This window comes from Macrotis lagotis, chromosome 1 (genome assembly GCF_037893015.1).
Source record: "Macrotis lagotis isolate mMagLag1 chromosome 1, bilby.v1.9.chrom.fasta, whole genome shotgun sequence".
In the NCBI taxonomy this organism is placed as follows: Eukaryota; Metazoa; Chordata; class Mammalia; order Peramelemorphia; family Peramelidae; genus Macrotis; species Macrotis lagotis.
Window position 1 is genome coordinate 664,561,976 of NC_133658.1, and position 16,720 is coordinate 664,578,695.

General features: G+C 34.5%; 1 protein-coding gene across 3 annotated transcripts in view; it reads left to right on the forward strand.

Moving 5' to 3' along the window:
• Positions 1-16,720, forward strand: part of STAT4 (signal transducer and activator of transcription 4) — a 287,696-nt gene that overhangs the window by 147,169 nt on the left and 123,807 nt on the right. The gene's annotated exons all lie outside the window — the stretch shown is intronic.

Here is a 16,720-nt window from a genome sequence, read left to right on the forward strand (position 1 = left end):
TTGTGCCAAAGTACTTTCTAGTTTTCCCAGTAATTTTTGTTCAAATAACGAGTTCTTGCCCCCAAACTTTGAATCTTTGAATTTATCAAAGAGTAGATTACTATGATCATTTACTATGATTGTATATATTGTGTACTTAATCTATTGGATCAGTGAGATCCATCACTCTATTTCTTAGCGCCAGTATCAAGATTATTTGCTAATAGATTTCAAAATCTGTTATTTCTAGGCTGCCTTCCTTCACAATTTTAAAAATTAATTCCCTTGATATTCTTTCAGATAAATTTTGTTTTATTTTTAGCTCTATAAAATAATTCTTTGGAAGCTTGATTGGTTTGGCACTGATAAAGTAAATTAGATAGAATTATCATTTTTATTATATTGACTTGACCTATTAATGAGTAACTAATATATATCTCCAATATGTACCTCTGTATTTGTGTGAAATAGTTCTTCATGATTATCTTCATATAATTCTTGGGCTTGTCTTGGAAGGTAGACTCCTAAGTATTTCATATTATCTACAATTATTTTAAATGAACTTTTCTTTTATCTCTTCATATTGAGTCTTATTAGTAATATATAGAAATGCTGATTATTTATATGGCTTTGTTTTATATCTTGAAATTTTGCTAAAGTTGTTAATTGTTTCAACTAGTTTAAGTTGATTTTTTTTCAGGGTTCTCCAAGTATACCATCATTTTGGCTGTAAGAATGATAGTTTTGTTTCCTTGGTGCCTATTCTTATTCTTTCAAGTTTTTTTATTTTTGTTTTATTACTATAGCTAGCATTTCTAGAACAATATTGAATAATAATGATGATAATGGACATCCTTGTTTTACTTCTGATCTTATTGTCCCTATTAGAAATAGTGTGTTTTTTGTTTTAGATAAATATTACTTGGGGCAGCTAGGTGGTACAGCAGATAGAGCACTGGCCCTGGAGTCAGGAGTTCCTGAGTTCAAATCTGGCCTCAAACACTTAATAATTACCTAACTGTGTGCCACAGGGGGTTCCCTTGCCTTGCAAAAACTAAAATAAAAAAAGATAAATATTACTTGTCATTCTAAGAAAGCCTTCATTTATTCCTATGCCTCTAGGACTTGTATTTTGTCAAAATATTTTTATTCATCTATTGATATAATCAAATGATTTTTGTTGTTTTTGTTATTGGTACTGGTATTGGTCATTTACAAAAACACATGATATAGAACTACTATCTTCTGAGATTCTGCTTTGTGAATGACAAGTTGTAATCATTTTAGGCATAGATCATAAAAGCAAAAGCAAACTTGTAAATTCCCCAGTATTATATCTTAAATGCATGACATAAGGATTTCTGACTGCTTTTAAATGCTTGGATTTTGGGGCAGTTAAGTGGCGTAATGGATAGAGTACCGGCCCTGGAGTCAGGAGTACCTAAGTTCAAATCCGACCTTAAACACTCAATAATTACCTAGCTGTATGGCCTTGGGCAAGCCACTTAAGCCCATTGCCTTCCAAAAAAAAAAAAAAACCCTAAAAAAAATGCTTAGATCTGAAATAAATGTGTGCATTACAATTGGTGATGTCTATATATTGATAAGGCTGAAATTTAAGGTTAGAACTAAAAGTAAAGTGACTAAAAATAATTCAGGAATATTCAAGTCACCTCAACTTTTTAAATATATTTCTAGGGAGCAATTCACTTGGATCGCAGGATGTATAGCTGGGAGTAACTATAGAGGTCATTTTATAAATTAGGAAAATAAGGCCCAGATCCCCAGGTTCTCTGACACCACATCCACCAATCTTAGCTTGTACCTCACAGTTTCTTCTTATCTTACCATCTCAAACCCTTCCACAAGCAGCCAAGACCCTCCATCCTTTAACCTCACCTTACCTATACAGCTTTTAACTTTATCTTCCCACCTTATCTTTATCAACTCTTAATCAAAAAGAAGGTTAATTCCTTTTTAATAAATCTCTTATTGACTAAATATCTCTAATTAAATCTCTTTGATGTCCTCTAAATGCATTATATTCAGTTCTTTTCCATATCTTTTGTACATGTTACTCTCCTTCACTTTCTCCTCTTTCTACCTGTCCAGATCCTATCCATCTGGACCACCTCGGATCTTACCTTTTCCACAAAAGTCTTCAAAAATCCTCAGTTTCACATTTCTATTTCCTTTCTTCGTACTTGTTTAAAGCACTTATGAGAATTCTACCATTTGACCCTTGATTATATAATACTAAATTATAAACTTTTAAATTATAAAGTGATATTGCTAAAGTATGGGTCTGGTCCATCATTCCCCCATTCAGTAAACACCATTGGCTTCCTGATGTCTCTCTAGCCTCAAATAGAAACTCCTCTGATTGGCATTTAAAGCCCTTCACCTTTCTAATTTCATTGCATATTATTTCCTTCATACAATGCTATCCAAACTAGCCTCCATGGCTATTTATCACATATGACATTGCCTTCCCTTCTTCTTTGTCTTTGAGTGTTCCTTATGCCTATGTGACACAAACTTTGATAGCCCCACTGTGGTCACACAAGGAATGTATTAACCCCTAATCTGGTTTCTTAAAATCCCAACTAAATTCATAGCTTGGTCAAGTGCAGAAGGCCTTTTCTATTCTACTCCCCATTCCCTAAGGTATTAGTATCTATTCCTACTCAGTCTACAAAGAATACTAGAAATATAAACTAGGTTATATGATTATAAGTGTCATGACTCTCCAACTTCAGTTCATGTGACTTTAATATTAGAGGCTGTTTCATTAAATTTGAGGATTAAATTATATTACAATTGCCTTTTTTGTTGTTGTTTTTTTTTTTAGGTTTTTGCAAGGCAGTGGGGTTAAGTGGCTTGCCCAAGGCCACACAGCTAGATAATTATTAAGTGTCTGAGGGAGGATTTGAACTTAGGTACTCCTGACTCCAGGGCCGGTGCTCTATCCACTGCACCACCCAGCCACCCCTACAATTGACTGTTAAATAATACTTTTTGATATAGCCAAAGAACTTATGCTAAATAACAAAAAAAACAAGACTGTGCTGATGAGTTTAACGATTTACTCTCCAAAAACATGACACACTTTTTAAAATTAATCTGCCTAATTAACATTTTCCACCTCACTTTCTTAAGTCAAGAAAACAACCCATAAAACAGTAACTCAAGCTTTGATTCCAATTTCCAAGGTGCAAATGCTTACACTAAAAATTTTACTATTGATATCCCTGATATATGTGTTACTGTTATGTATATATGTGTATATGTGTACATGTGAGCATACGTGCATATGCATACAAATATACATACCTGGCATTAAAAATATTTCCCTAAAGTTATTTTGGGATTTTGGTAGTATCTTTGGCTGTAACTCTCCCTTCTACCAAGCTAGATGCCTTGATCTTCAATATTATATTTAAGGCTAAGGGAATATACTAAAATCCTGCAAATGACATAATAAATCTTTAATTTTTAATGACTTGAAACTGCATCATTCCTCAGGAGACCTTTAAACAAGATATATTTTTTAATATTTGTGTAATAAGAGATTGTAGTTTGGATAGTGGTCTTTCTAGAGTCATTAACAATCTCATTTAAAAAAAAAAAGGAAGAGGAAAAAACCCCCCAACCCTCCATTCATTAGAACATGTGACTCATGGAGCAAAGTGTTAACTCTGTGGTTAGTACCATAAGCAAAGGTCAAATCAAGAAGACCATCAGGGAAAACATAAAAGTAAGGGGGAAAAACAAGGATCTCCCCCTCAATATCTTAATTTCTTTCTTTAAATATTTTTGATTGATTAAAAGAACTAAAATAGAAATCCATGACTATGAATCTATGACTTTGAAAGTTTAAATAGCTTGATTTTGGTCAAGCCTGCAACTCCCCAGCTGATGTTGGGTTTATCAGTTACGGTAAATGTTGAAGCCTTGGTGCTGAATGTTTAATCAAGTTGAGAATTTCGAAATGTATTGTCTTTGCAATTTTGCATTATTTTCTAAAGGTAATAAAGGAGAGGGGAAGTTGGTCTGAATATATCTAACTTAAGTTAGAGTACATCTGACCTTAGCTTCTCACTCAAGCACCTTTCTCAGTTCACTCCTCTTCCTTCCCCTGTGCATACCACACACAAAAAGGATTATGGGGCCTGACCTCAACATAAGACCTAAAAATAATTTCATTTAGCTGCTCTATATTAACCCTCCAAGAGCTCTGAGTTGAAGGGTTAGTTGAATTCTAGTTTATTAGAAAGTACATGGGTGGCAACCAAAAGTCCCCATAAACCTCAAATGATTTTCTTTGTGATGATAGATTTACACTTGTACCAATAATGCAAATCACTGCTTTTTGTTCTATGTATGGTTTCTTCTCCTTATCACACTTAATTGTGATCATTAAGTTCTTTATTTCCAGAAAGAACATTGAAATCACATTTACATCAACATTGTAAATCAATTCTGTCAGGAAAATCTCCTTATTTCTGTACCCCCCCAAATAATTATAATAATGCTAATTTCTTCCAAGAATGCAAATGTCAAATATTTTTTTAAAATTTCTTTATTTTGGGGATGGATTCAATTAGAGAGTTTCTTCTCTCTGCCATAGAGAGTTAAATGCACAATGAGTCACTGGAAAATGCATCAAAGATTCCTGTTGATTTGAAAGCTCAGGTTTGGGAATGTTTCATGGAGTTCTTGGAAGACTACTACTTAGCTGCCTTGAGCTTATTACTCTACTTCAAGAGTTTTCTGGGAAACATTGTTATTTATATCTTTCAAAAAAAATGAAGGTGTTTGGAAAGATGTCACCTACATTCTTTCAAGAAAAAGAGAAAGATCCACTTAGTTCTGTGGTCATGAGGCCTATGTAAGAATCTTTCACTAGTGTTTTTTAGGCTGCTCCTAACTTCACTAGTTGGAACTCTTACCTCTGATTTCTATCCCATGATGCATATCAACAAACCTAAAAGATCTTCCCTTTCACTACTGCAGCCCTTGGGTCACCTCAGTCACAGCAGATAGTGGTAGAATTGCTCAATCTGAACCATTTTAATCTGGTGGGCTTGGAGTTTACCAGTTCTGGTCTATTAACCTTGGGCTAGTCCCCTAATATCTCTAAGTTTCCTTTTTTTATTAGGAAAATGAGGGAGTTTGCTTAGATGATAGTTATGGTCCCTTCATTTCTAATTTAGCATGATAATTTAATCAGACTTTTCCTTAAGATCAGATTTAAATTATCAATAAGGTGAGGAATTGGGGGGGGGTGCTAATGAAGGCATAGAAAGCCCTAAAGTGGAGGTCACAGAGGATAAGGGCAGCCAAAGGTCAAGATAAGGGGATTAGTAGTTGGGAAAGGAGTAGTTGGGAAGATGCTAAAAGCATACTTCTTGGGGTCAATCTTAACTTTAACACCACAAAAGGGTTTTCCTGGATTTGTGTCATTCTCCTCTGAGAGGCATCTTGGTGTTAGTTTGATTTCCATTTCTAATCCTCACTAGTTGTATGGTCCTTAACTTCTTCAGAGTATGTTTCCTTATTTATAAACTGGGGGTGATATTTGTAATATTCATACTATCAGAAAAATCTTTCACATACCTTCAAATTCAATTTAAAAAAATTTCCCCACAGTTTGTAGGTTTTTAAATTTTTTATTACAATCACTTAAGCTGCCATACCACATAATGTCTGTCCCTCATTTTCGAAGAAGACCATGACATCAGAGAGGTGATGCCATGACAAGCACATGAATTGGATTTGAGTGTGGGGCAGCAGTGCTAAGTCATCAGCCTCACTTTCTCCTCCAGGGTGACTGGAGATGGCCCTGGCAGCCAAGCATCAGGGTTAAGTGACTTGCCCAAGGTCACACACAGCTAGTAAGTGCTAAGTGTCTGAGGCTGGATTATAATTCCCCCAAGGCCAGTGCTCTATCTACTGTACCACCTTTCACTTATTACAAAGAAAATGTTTACAAGGAACAAATTTATTTACAAAGAAATGAACAAAATATCTATCTAAAATAATTTCTAAAATCCTTTGAAGTCACTACACCTAACAAACAAGATGGGCATTTTTTTCAATAAGCATAATTATTTGTTTATATTTCTGCTTAAGTAGTAGTTTACCCTTTATGCAGAACTTTTGAAATTAGGGAAATAGCAAATAGTAAAAAAAAAAAAACAACATGCATTTCATTTTATTCTAAACAATCCACTAATGAAAAAAAGGCAAAATACAGGAAACAAAGTGCATCAGTTTCAATGAGTTATCATATGAAAGATCTCTAAAGATGGTGCATCTGGTACCAGCCAGAAGTCCCTCCTTGGCAGACCTCTAATTGACTACATAGAGTTTATTGACTAAAAAGGAGGAGGGTGGGGGGGAGTGAGGAAAACTCAAAACCTCAAAATACCTTCCTTAAAGGTTTCTCTTCAATCCTAATTTAAATGTGAATTATTAGCATTATTATCACCAGTGAACCCATTTAATTCTACATTTCACATTCTGTGACCTTTCATAAAGCAAGAAACTCCAGGTTGGTTTCAGATTCATTGAGATATCATTTTTATCTCAGAGTCCAAAGAAAATGCTGAAAGTTGGAGTCTCCCAAACCTTCCTATAGAAAATAAGTACAAATTAAAGTCTTCCATTGTTTGAGGTATTTTAATAGAACTAGTTTGGGGAAGCATTAGGACAATACTTAGAAGTTCAGTTGTTTCAGCCATGACTCTTTGTGACTCCATTTGGGATTTTCTTGGCAGAGATACTAGAGTGGTTTGCCATGTTTTTTCTTCATTTCATTTTACAAATGAGGAAACTGTGTCAAACAAGGTTAAGTGACTTGCTCAGGGACATAAAGTTAGTTAAGTGTCTGGGGCCAGATTTGAACTCAGGCAAATGAGTCTTCCTGACTCCAGGAGGGCATGCTCTCCTAAATGTTCTGTTACTTAGTAGACCTAACTGATCCTAACTCCATCACTTACTTTGTGCCTTTAGAGAAGTCACATCATTACTCTATATCTTATTTACAAAATGAGAGCAATAGTGTCCATTCATCACTTTAGGTATTTGAGATCAGTTAGAACATTAATTTTATCTTCTAACCATACCTTTAGTTGCTGGTCCATCAAATATACTATGTATACAATGCCAAATTACAAAGCTCTAATAATGTCATCCCACTTCTCAAACACTTATGAGAGAAACTATACTATTATATCAATAGTCAATTATTTAATTGAGATTCAGGCTTTTCTTTTTACTATTTTCCTCATTAAGATACAGATCAGTCAGTCTCTGAAAGACATGAGCTTACTCTTAGCCCTCAAAAAACATGCTCTTCAATTTTGAGTAGGACTTCACCCAACTAGAAGACTTAACTTCAGTTTAAAATATAAACAAAATCTAGTCTGGAGTACTCCTTACCCTGGTTAAAGGCGTTCTATCCCTGAACCCCTCCATTAGAATTTAGGGTTATCTAGCTCACAAAGGAAACAACCACCAAGAGAAAGCTGGAAATAGATTCCCCTGCCCAGATTGCTGGAGGCCATTCCAAATCATAATTCTCAGTTGGAGGACATAGAGACTTCTAGCCCACCTCTTCATTAAATGTCCACCAATCATGTACAAGGGACGGAGGGGAGTGTCTTTGGTTACCAGAGACACCACTGACTTATTGCTGGTTAGACTAATTAATAAATTGATTATTAATTACCCATAAATTGTCTTTTGAGTTTTTTCATTCATGACACTTTCAATAATTTCCTACTGCTTATAAAATTAAGTACAAACTTCTTAGCCTGGACATCAATGTCCACAATCTAAATCCATCATATCTTCCAGATATCTTTTATTCCTTCCCCTGCCTCACCCCATATATTTTAGACTCCAGCTGAACTAGGCTCTTTTCTATTCCCTAAATATATCCTGTTTTTTTTTCTGAATCCTTGTCTGTTTTCACATTGTTTCCTAAACTTGGCATGATTTACTCCATGTAGTCTCTGGAATTTTGCCTATAAATATCCTCCTCATGCTTCAAGACCTACTCAACTGTTACCTACTACCATCTTTTACCATCAAGCTTCCCATGGTAAAAAAAAAAATAAGTTCTTCCTCATCTGATCTCATAGGACTTCTTAACCCATCTTACTTACTTAATTTGTATTATATTTATATGTGACATCTTTCCTCTTGGATTACATATTATTTGAGGGCAAGAATTGTCTTATTTATTCCTTTAATTCCCTCCATACCTAATATAACATATTACATATTGTAGATAAGTTAATAAATATTTATTGAATAAATGTGTCTATTAACTATCTATTAACATTCTATTAACTATTCCTAATAACTTCATATCACCCCCCAAAATGATAAGCATACTATTTTATGATCCCCATGTGTAGCAAGGTAGTAGGAGGAAGGGGAGATTTATTGACACTAAAATGTAGCCTGCATATTACTATAGCACTCTCTTATTATCACACTTATTCTCACCATCTAGAACTCAAACGTAATTGAGGACATGGGCTATTGAAGAAAAAGTCAGTTCTAATTAGTCCTGAAATTGAGGGGGGGGTAGTTTGGGGAGTTGGGATATATTGGGGATATATTTGGATATTTTCTTATTAATTATAACATTTTTCTATTAATTAATTGATTCTGAGTCTTTCCTTTTGTTAATAATTTAATAATCTGCAGAACCCTCTTTTCTCATAAGGAGGTGCTCATCTCTCTCTCTCTCTCTCTCTCTCTCTCTCTCTCTATATATATATATATATATATATATATATATACACATACATATATATCAAAGCTACTAATTTCCTAGACTTGAGTTACTGGCTACAATCTATTAACAGGGCAGCAATTAATTACACAGACATAAATAATTATTTTCAATATTTTAATTGGAAGAAAGAACACAGCCAGAGTAACCTCTCATCATCATTTATACTCTTGAATTCTTTGAACTTTGTGTTCCACAGATATTGATCAAAGTTTCTCGAGAATTCTCTTCTTAATTATTAACAAGATAAAGGATTTTGCCTTTATATTTCCTTTTCAAGGAATGAGTTCTTTTTCTCTCTCACAGTAATTCTCTAACCATGAAAGAAAATCTCCTCTCAGATGGCAGCTATAACTAAATCTCTTTACCAAATAATTAAAATTCCATTTCTTTACAGATAGCAGTTAAAACTCATCTCCTCATGGACTCCTCAAAGATCGCACTTCAAATTCATATTTTCTTAAACTCCTTGGGAAGCAGCAGTTAAATTTTCACTGTTCAAGATGTTAAAGATTCTTAAAGAGATAGTCACAGTTTATATTGTCTCTATATTGTCTCTGTAGGAGACAATATAAACTGGATTTGAAACTGGATTTTCACTTACTAATATCTTCAACTGAGTTTTTGATGAAAATGTTGACAAGAACAAGGATTATGATACAGACCTCACTCAAAATTTCCTGCTAAATGAGGAAGGCTCTATTATCTTCCCTTGATATGGAAGGGACTATTTTTTTTAAACTTTCTTTGTATATCATAGTGGCACAGGTAGGCATTTAAGTTGCATGTTGACCTGATATTAATTGACTATCATTGGGTATAGTTTTTCAGGCAGATGTATCACATCACCTAATTATAATATCCTCTTACATTCATAGCTTTGACATGTCTACAAAAACATCATGAGATATTTTGTCAAATTCTTTCTATGCCTTCTCTTCTCCAATTTAAAATGTCTTGCATATTGCCAACTGTTATTGTCATAGGTCTTAGGGTACAAGGATTAAAAATGGCACAATCTCTTCTTCAAGGAGTGTGTAACCTAATAGAGAGAATATGAAACTTGAATAAAAAGTATAAGTTTTCATACCTTCATTCTCAAAGAAGTCTATGACATCAGGGATTTGATGCCCTGATATATAAATGAGTTATATTTAAGTGAGGGGAGAGGAGGCTGTGCAAAGTCATCAGCCTCACCTTCTCCTCTAGAGTTATCTGTATCCAGTGGCCTGATATGGATCAGGATGACTAGAGATGGTCCTGGATACAGTAGAAGATCTTGATCTTTTTTAGATAAGGGAAAAGGTGAGATCTAGGCATGGGGGCTATTAAAAATTCTAGAGATGAGAAATTGCTTTCAGCTAAGCATGCAGAAACAGAACAAAGAAAACTTCATGGAAGAGGTGGCACTATAACAGGACCTGGAGGGAAGTGGATTTCAACAGATAAAGAAGGAGAGGAAAAGCATTTCACTCATAAGGAACAGCTCATATAAATGCCTAGAGATGGGAGAGCTCAGGACCAGATCAGGGATAATCTATTGGTTCAATTTAGATGGAACATATAGATCAAAAAGTAGATTAGATAGCTGGAAGGCAAGGTTAAGGAGAGCTAAATAAATTTATATTTCATTGTAACAAAACAAGGAACCATTGAAGATTTTTGAACAAGGGAATAACATAGTTCAATTACTTTGGCAGCTAAATAAGAATTTATTTCATAGGAAGAAAGTGGAAATTCCAAGGAAGAACCTAATACAGTGGATTAAATGAGAGGCAAAAGTGTAAACAGAGAAGAGGGGATGGATGAAAGAGATATTGTGGAGAACTAACAGGCTGCCTTGGCAAATGACTCAACAGGGGGATGAGGAAAATGGAAGAGTCAAAAATGATTCTAATCTTGACAGGAGAGAAAATAGTGATGCTATTGGTAGAAATAAGGCTGTTTAAAGTAGGAGAAGTTTGGGGATAGAAGGGAGAGAATGAACTTAGTTTGAGACATGATTCATGAAATTCTGGAAGGACTTTAGAGCAGAGTTGCCTCAAATTGAGTTGGAAATGCAGCTCTGGGATCACAGGGGAGAAATAAAGGCTGAATTTAAAGATTTGATAGATGTTAGCATGGGAGTAATAACTGAATGCAAGGAAATTGTTGCAATCAAGTAGGAAAGACTATATACATAGGGAAAAGAAGGAATAAGGCAGAAGAGAATTAGTCAGCTCTGATTTGTTCTAGGAACTATTTCAAGAGCTTCTTTGGGACTCTTGCCTCAATTTTTTCCTAATCCATGCTCCACACAACTGCTAAACTTATATTCCTAAAACACAGATCTGACCATATCACTCTGCTGCTCTGTGAACACTACCAGATCCCACTTACTTCTAGAATTCGATAAAAACTCCTTAGAATTTTTTTCCCCATCCTGGTTCTAGCTTTATGTTTCTAGGATTATTTTATATTAAAATCATACTGTGAGCTCCTTGAAAGCAGAAACTGTAAGCATAATAAATACTGATTAATTCTTACATTAAGCCTTTCCTGTTTCTTGTTTTCTGTCCCTAGTGAGTCCCCCCATCTATAAATTAAAATTGTGTTTTCATTTTGCTTATGTTTTGTTTGTTTGTCTATCTACATGGTTTTTTCCCTATAGAATATAAGTTTCTTGAGGGTTGGTACTATTTTATGTATTTTTTTATATTCCCAGGGCCTAGTAGAGTGCCTGGAATATAGTTTATACTTTAAAAAAGCTTGCTGATTGATTGGTAGTGATTTAAAGTGGATCCCAGGAATCCCTTCTTCCATCTCTAAATATTCACTAGTTATTCATTGATAATCCATTTAAAAATTTTGCCAAATAAATCATTTTTTCTTTTTTTGTAAACCAAAAAATCATTTACCCATCTCAAGTTTTCTAGGACCTCACCTATCCTTCACAAATCCTACTGACAGTATTTGAATGAGCAATTTGAAGATTCAGTATGCCAATTTCTGATTTACTCAGATCTAGAATTTATTTTAGAGTTCCCTAACAGGTTCCTTCACTATCACCTGATTTATTTGTAGCTTTAAATTCTCCCTAAGGGAGTAACATAATAATTATATTTTTCTCACACACCATTCATATTTTATTTTATTTCTCCAGTTACATGTTATGAAAGTTTTTCAATATTCATACACGTTACATAATTTCTTTCCACTCTCCCTTCCCCTCCCTTCAACAGTGAAAAATCTAGTGAACAGTGTACATATATATAAGGTAACAAAGAAAAACATAGAGAATTTTTTAAAAAGTGAACATAGTGTTCATGTAGATTTTATAGGTTTTTTAAAATTTTGTTTTGTTTTTCTTCCTCTGTGGATAGTATTGTCCATAAAAGATCTCCCAGGGTTGTCCTAGGTCTCTGAACTGCTGAGAGGTACTTCATCCAGCAAGGCTGATCAACTCATAATATTATTGTTAATATGTACATTGTTCTCTTGGTTCTACTCTCTTCACTCAGCATCAGTTCCTGTAATTTGTTCCATGCTTCTCTAGAGTCTGAGCATTCATTGTTTCTTATAGAGCAATAGTACTCCATAATATTCATATACCATAATGAGCTCAGTCATTCCCCAAATGATGGGCTTCCCCTCAATTTCCAATTCTTTGGCTCTACAAAAAGAGCTGCTATGAATATTTTGGAAATTGTGGGACTTTTCCCACTTTTTATGATTTCTTCTAGATATAGGTTTGCTATTGGTATTTTTAGAGTGTAATAACATCTTTTAATATTGCACTATTTGCTTTGATCAGTGGATCTTTCCTGGTCTTGTGAACCTTCCTAATGAAGCCCATATTTGATATCTTTGGCATTTTCAAAAATATTCTGCTCATTTCATATTCTTCTTTGAGCATGAATCTCTCATTTTCATCTTTTGGATATATCTTTTCATCCCTGAGCTCACTCAAAAGCTACTTTTTCAATTTTATCAGTCTCTTTAGATGCCTCCCACTTCTCTGCATCACTGGGATTATATTCAATCATATTATTAAAATTTCATTTCTGAGAGTCTCCCATTCCCTTTCAAGTTATTGTTTAACATCTGGAGGGGAGATTGGACTGGATGGACCTCTAAGGTAGTTTTTAGCTCTAAGTCTCTTATCTTCTTGCCATCTCAATACATGTTATCATTTCTTTGAACTCTGAAAACTGTTTAGGTTACAAATCTGACTATGTCTAGCATTGCCCCCTTCCTGACAATTCCATATTCTAAGATAATACGCTCACTTTTCCAAAAATTTTGCTAATCATTTCTTCCTGGTCCAAACTGAGCTCAAAGTAGCGTTCTCCTCATTGCTTCTTCTACCTTCTATAAGATGGAATTGTTGAGAAAGAGCTTATTTAGTGGATGCTCTATTTCCTGCAGAATAAAACTTCTAGTAGATATACTCTTGGTAAGATGTCCCTTATCACTATATACTATCTTGCCTTTCTGTCAGTTTCAGAATAAAATTTTAAAAATCATCTATATTCTGCCTTCAGTCAAGCAAGCTATACTATACTACAACAAGTATATCATTTCTTTACTTCTTTGATTGGTAATCAAAGACACTTTTCTAGGCCCTTTGGCTTAGATTATGAGAGTTCCATCCATATAAGTATATAATACTGCAATATAATACTACTTTGATGATGCTATGTAGTGCAATGGTTAGAGCACCAGCCCTGGGGTCAGGATGACCTGAGTTCAAATCTGACCTCAGACACTTGACCATGTGACTTCTGAGTGTGTGAACTTGGGCAAGTCCCTGATGGCCTTGCATCCAAGGCCATCTCCATTCATCCTGATTCATATCTGGCCCCTGGACCCAGATGGTTCCAGAAAAGAAAGATAGGGTGGTGACTTAGCACTGCCCCCTCTCATTTAAATCCAATTCATGTACTTATCATGCATCACCTCCCTAATGTCATGGTCTTCTTCAAGAACAAAGGACAAACATCATCATCATGATAACCATCATCATTATGAACAAGTTATACATTTCCCTTGCTGTATTCTAGTCAACTCAATGTTTCTGAGATCCTAGTTATCTTTTTGTGTTAAACTTTGGAGCTCACTTTGCTGAATTGATGTATAGCATTTTTTTGGCCATAAGTATTGTCCCTGCCTTATCAGTTCATTCATCCTGGAATTCAAGATCACTTACTCTCTTGCTAGTCTTTTTTGTATGTCATCCCTGATATTTCCCAAATTATCTGCTTTTGCAGTTTTGACTGGTCATTTCCCTCCTACCCTTCTATTTTCATTAAAGTTCTTGAATGATCAAATCTCTAATCAAACCAATTCTACTCAGTCTTCATGGGATAGACTACATCCTAACTGGCAGCTCATCAAATTTTGTTCTTGGGAACTATTTCTTCTTCAGGGAATTTCCTGACACTTTCCTCCCCTCTAACAAAGTTGTATGTCTCGGGGCGGCTAGGTGGCATAGTGGATAAAGCATTGGCCTTGGAGTCAGGAGTACCTGGGTTCAAATCCAGTCTCAGATACTTAATAATGACCTAGCTGTGTGGCCTTGGGCAAGCCACTTAACCCCATTGCCTTGCAAAAAAAAAAACCTAAAAAAAAGAAAATTTGCATGTCCCATAGGAAGAAGTGATGAAAACAACAGCACTAAGTCTGGACAGACACTAGAAACACTTTCCATGTTTTGGTTGGGTTTTTTTTTTACAGTGTTATATTCACATAACTCAATACTGGTAGATTGTAGTTGTCAAGCTTAAGAATCTCTTCTGGTGCTTTGTTTAGTTTCAGATGCCCATCTCATGCACTGATGACTGGGGAGGCAGGGTCAGTATCAAAGTCAGGATCTGCTCTATATGAGCCTACTGCAGGGAACACATACACACACACACACACACACACACACACAGATGGACTGACTATCTCACCTGGTGGGTTTTTTGTTGGTTAAAATCAAGATAAGCAGTATCAGATATTTTATACATGTTCATGAAATGCATCATCTAGACTATGGAAAATGAGCATATATAATAAACGGGTCTACACACACTACACTGATGATACAGAGAAATAGCAACAGGCATGCTTGTTGTAGGTACTCAACCCAGGCTGTGAGGGATTGCACAATCTGTGGTAAGGCATAGCTCACCACTGCCTCATCTAATATCTTTGCCGGTATTTGAGGTTAAAATATGCAAATTCATCTGTTTTTGTTATACATATATATATATATATATATATATATAAAACAGATCAGTGAGTATTAATATTTATTTTTATTATTTCTCTTTTTGACTTTCTATGATGTCAGGGGAGTCTCTGTCTTCTCTGACTGCAAGACCATGATCTCAAGGGCAGCTATATGACACAGTAGATAGAGTGTTAGACCTGGAATCAGAAAGTCTCATATTCCTGAGTCCAAATCCAACCTCAGAGACTTAATTAGCTATGCTACTTTATCCCTGTTTGCTTTACTTTTCTCAAATGAGAAATGAACTGGAGAAGGAAATGGCAAACATTCCAGTACCTTTGCTGAGAAAAACCCCAAATAGATCATAAAAAGTCAGACATGACTGAAATGACCAAACAACAGCCAAGATGTGCATTTCAGGAAAATCACATATCTCTTAGTGATAGCAGCAGATTTGTTGATACTTTTAGATGCCTCCTATTAACAAGGGGTTGTTCATGTCACAATGCTTCTTCCTTAAGAAGGTCTAGATCAGGTATATCCAACCCACAGGTCACAAGTCACATGTGGCCCTCTAAGTTCATTCATGCAGCGACATCACATAGCTGGAAAATGAAGCAATGAGTGAATGCATGCACCAATATCGCAACATCACAGAGCAGCTTAATTCTTAACTGAAACAGCTCAACTTTTTCATATAACATTGTATGAACCACCAGAGGTTTTTTTGGTTTCTTTTTCTTTTCTTTTTTACAAAAGATATGCATTTAGAAATTAGGATCTTTATTTTGAAATGTTATGTGACTCGTCGTATTTGTAGAAGACAACTATATTGTATGCAACATTAATTGCTATTTTGTCACAGGATTTTGAGAATATATTTCAAAATTTTAGAAAACATCAACTGTATTTCATTACATTTGCTACTCCATTCCCAGTTGACAGCAATAGGTTGCCTGCAAACTTGAAAATAGAATGTATAAATGTATAAAGTTGCAATCAGATATGCAGTTTAAAGAAAAAATTATTCAAGTGTTTTTACTGGACTTTTATAAATTGTACCTGTTTGAGGAAAAATATCCAACATTTCATGAACATACCTTGTTCATAATGTCTCTTTTTGTGAATAATTTTTCCTGTATGAAGCATATAAAAAGTAAAAATAGAATAAGAATTTCAGATAAGTAACTTAAAAGTATTCTTCACATCACAACTTCTATCAAACCAGATATAGATGCACTGATTTCGTATTAAAAATGGCATGTTCTTATTTTTGTTTAAAAGTAAATGTTTTATTATTATACTTTATTATTTTATTACATCTTATTATTATGCTCATAATATTATTATATTCATTGGTAATATGGGTTATATTGAAGTCATAAATAAATATTAAATTCTATATGTGAATAAATATTAAATTCTATATGTGACCCTTGAAAAGTTTTTGTTGGATAATGTGGCCCAGAAGAGCTAAAAGGTAGGACACCTATAGTGAATCATCTTTATATAGGAAGTATATCTCATACTTATTTTTGAAGTTCCAGTGATTTACAACTTGTTTTCCTTCCTTTTATCCTGTGCCACATTTTGCCACCTTCCAACTTCCTTGATGGTTATTTTTGATTCCTTTTGGCACCTTTAAAAGTTTTGCTTTAGTATTGATATTGTTGTTGTTGTTGATGATGATGATGATGATGATGATGATGATAACTTCTTTACTTATTTCTTTT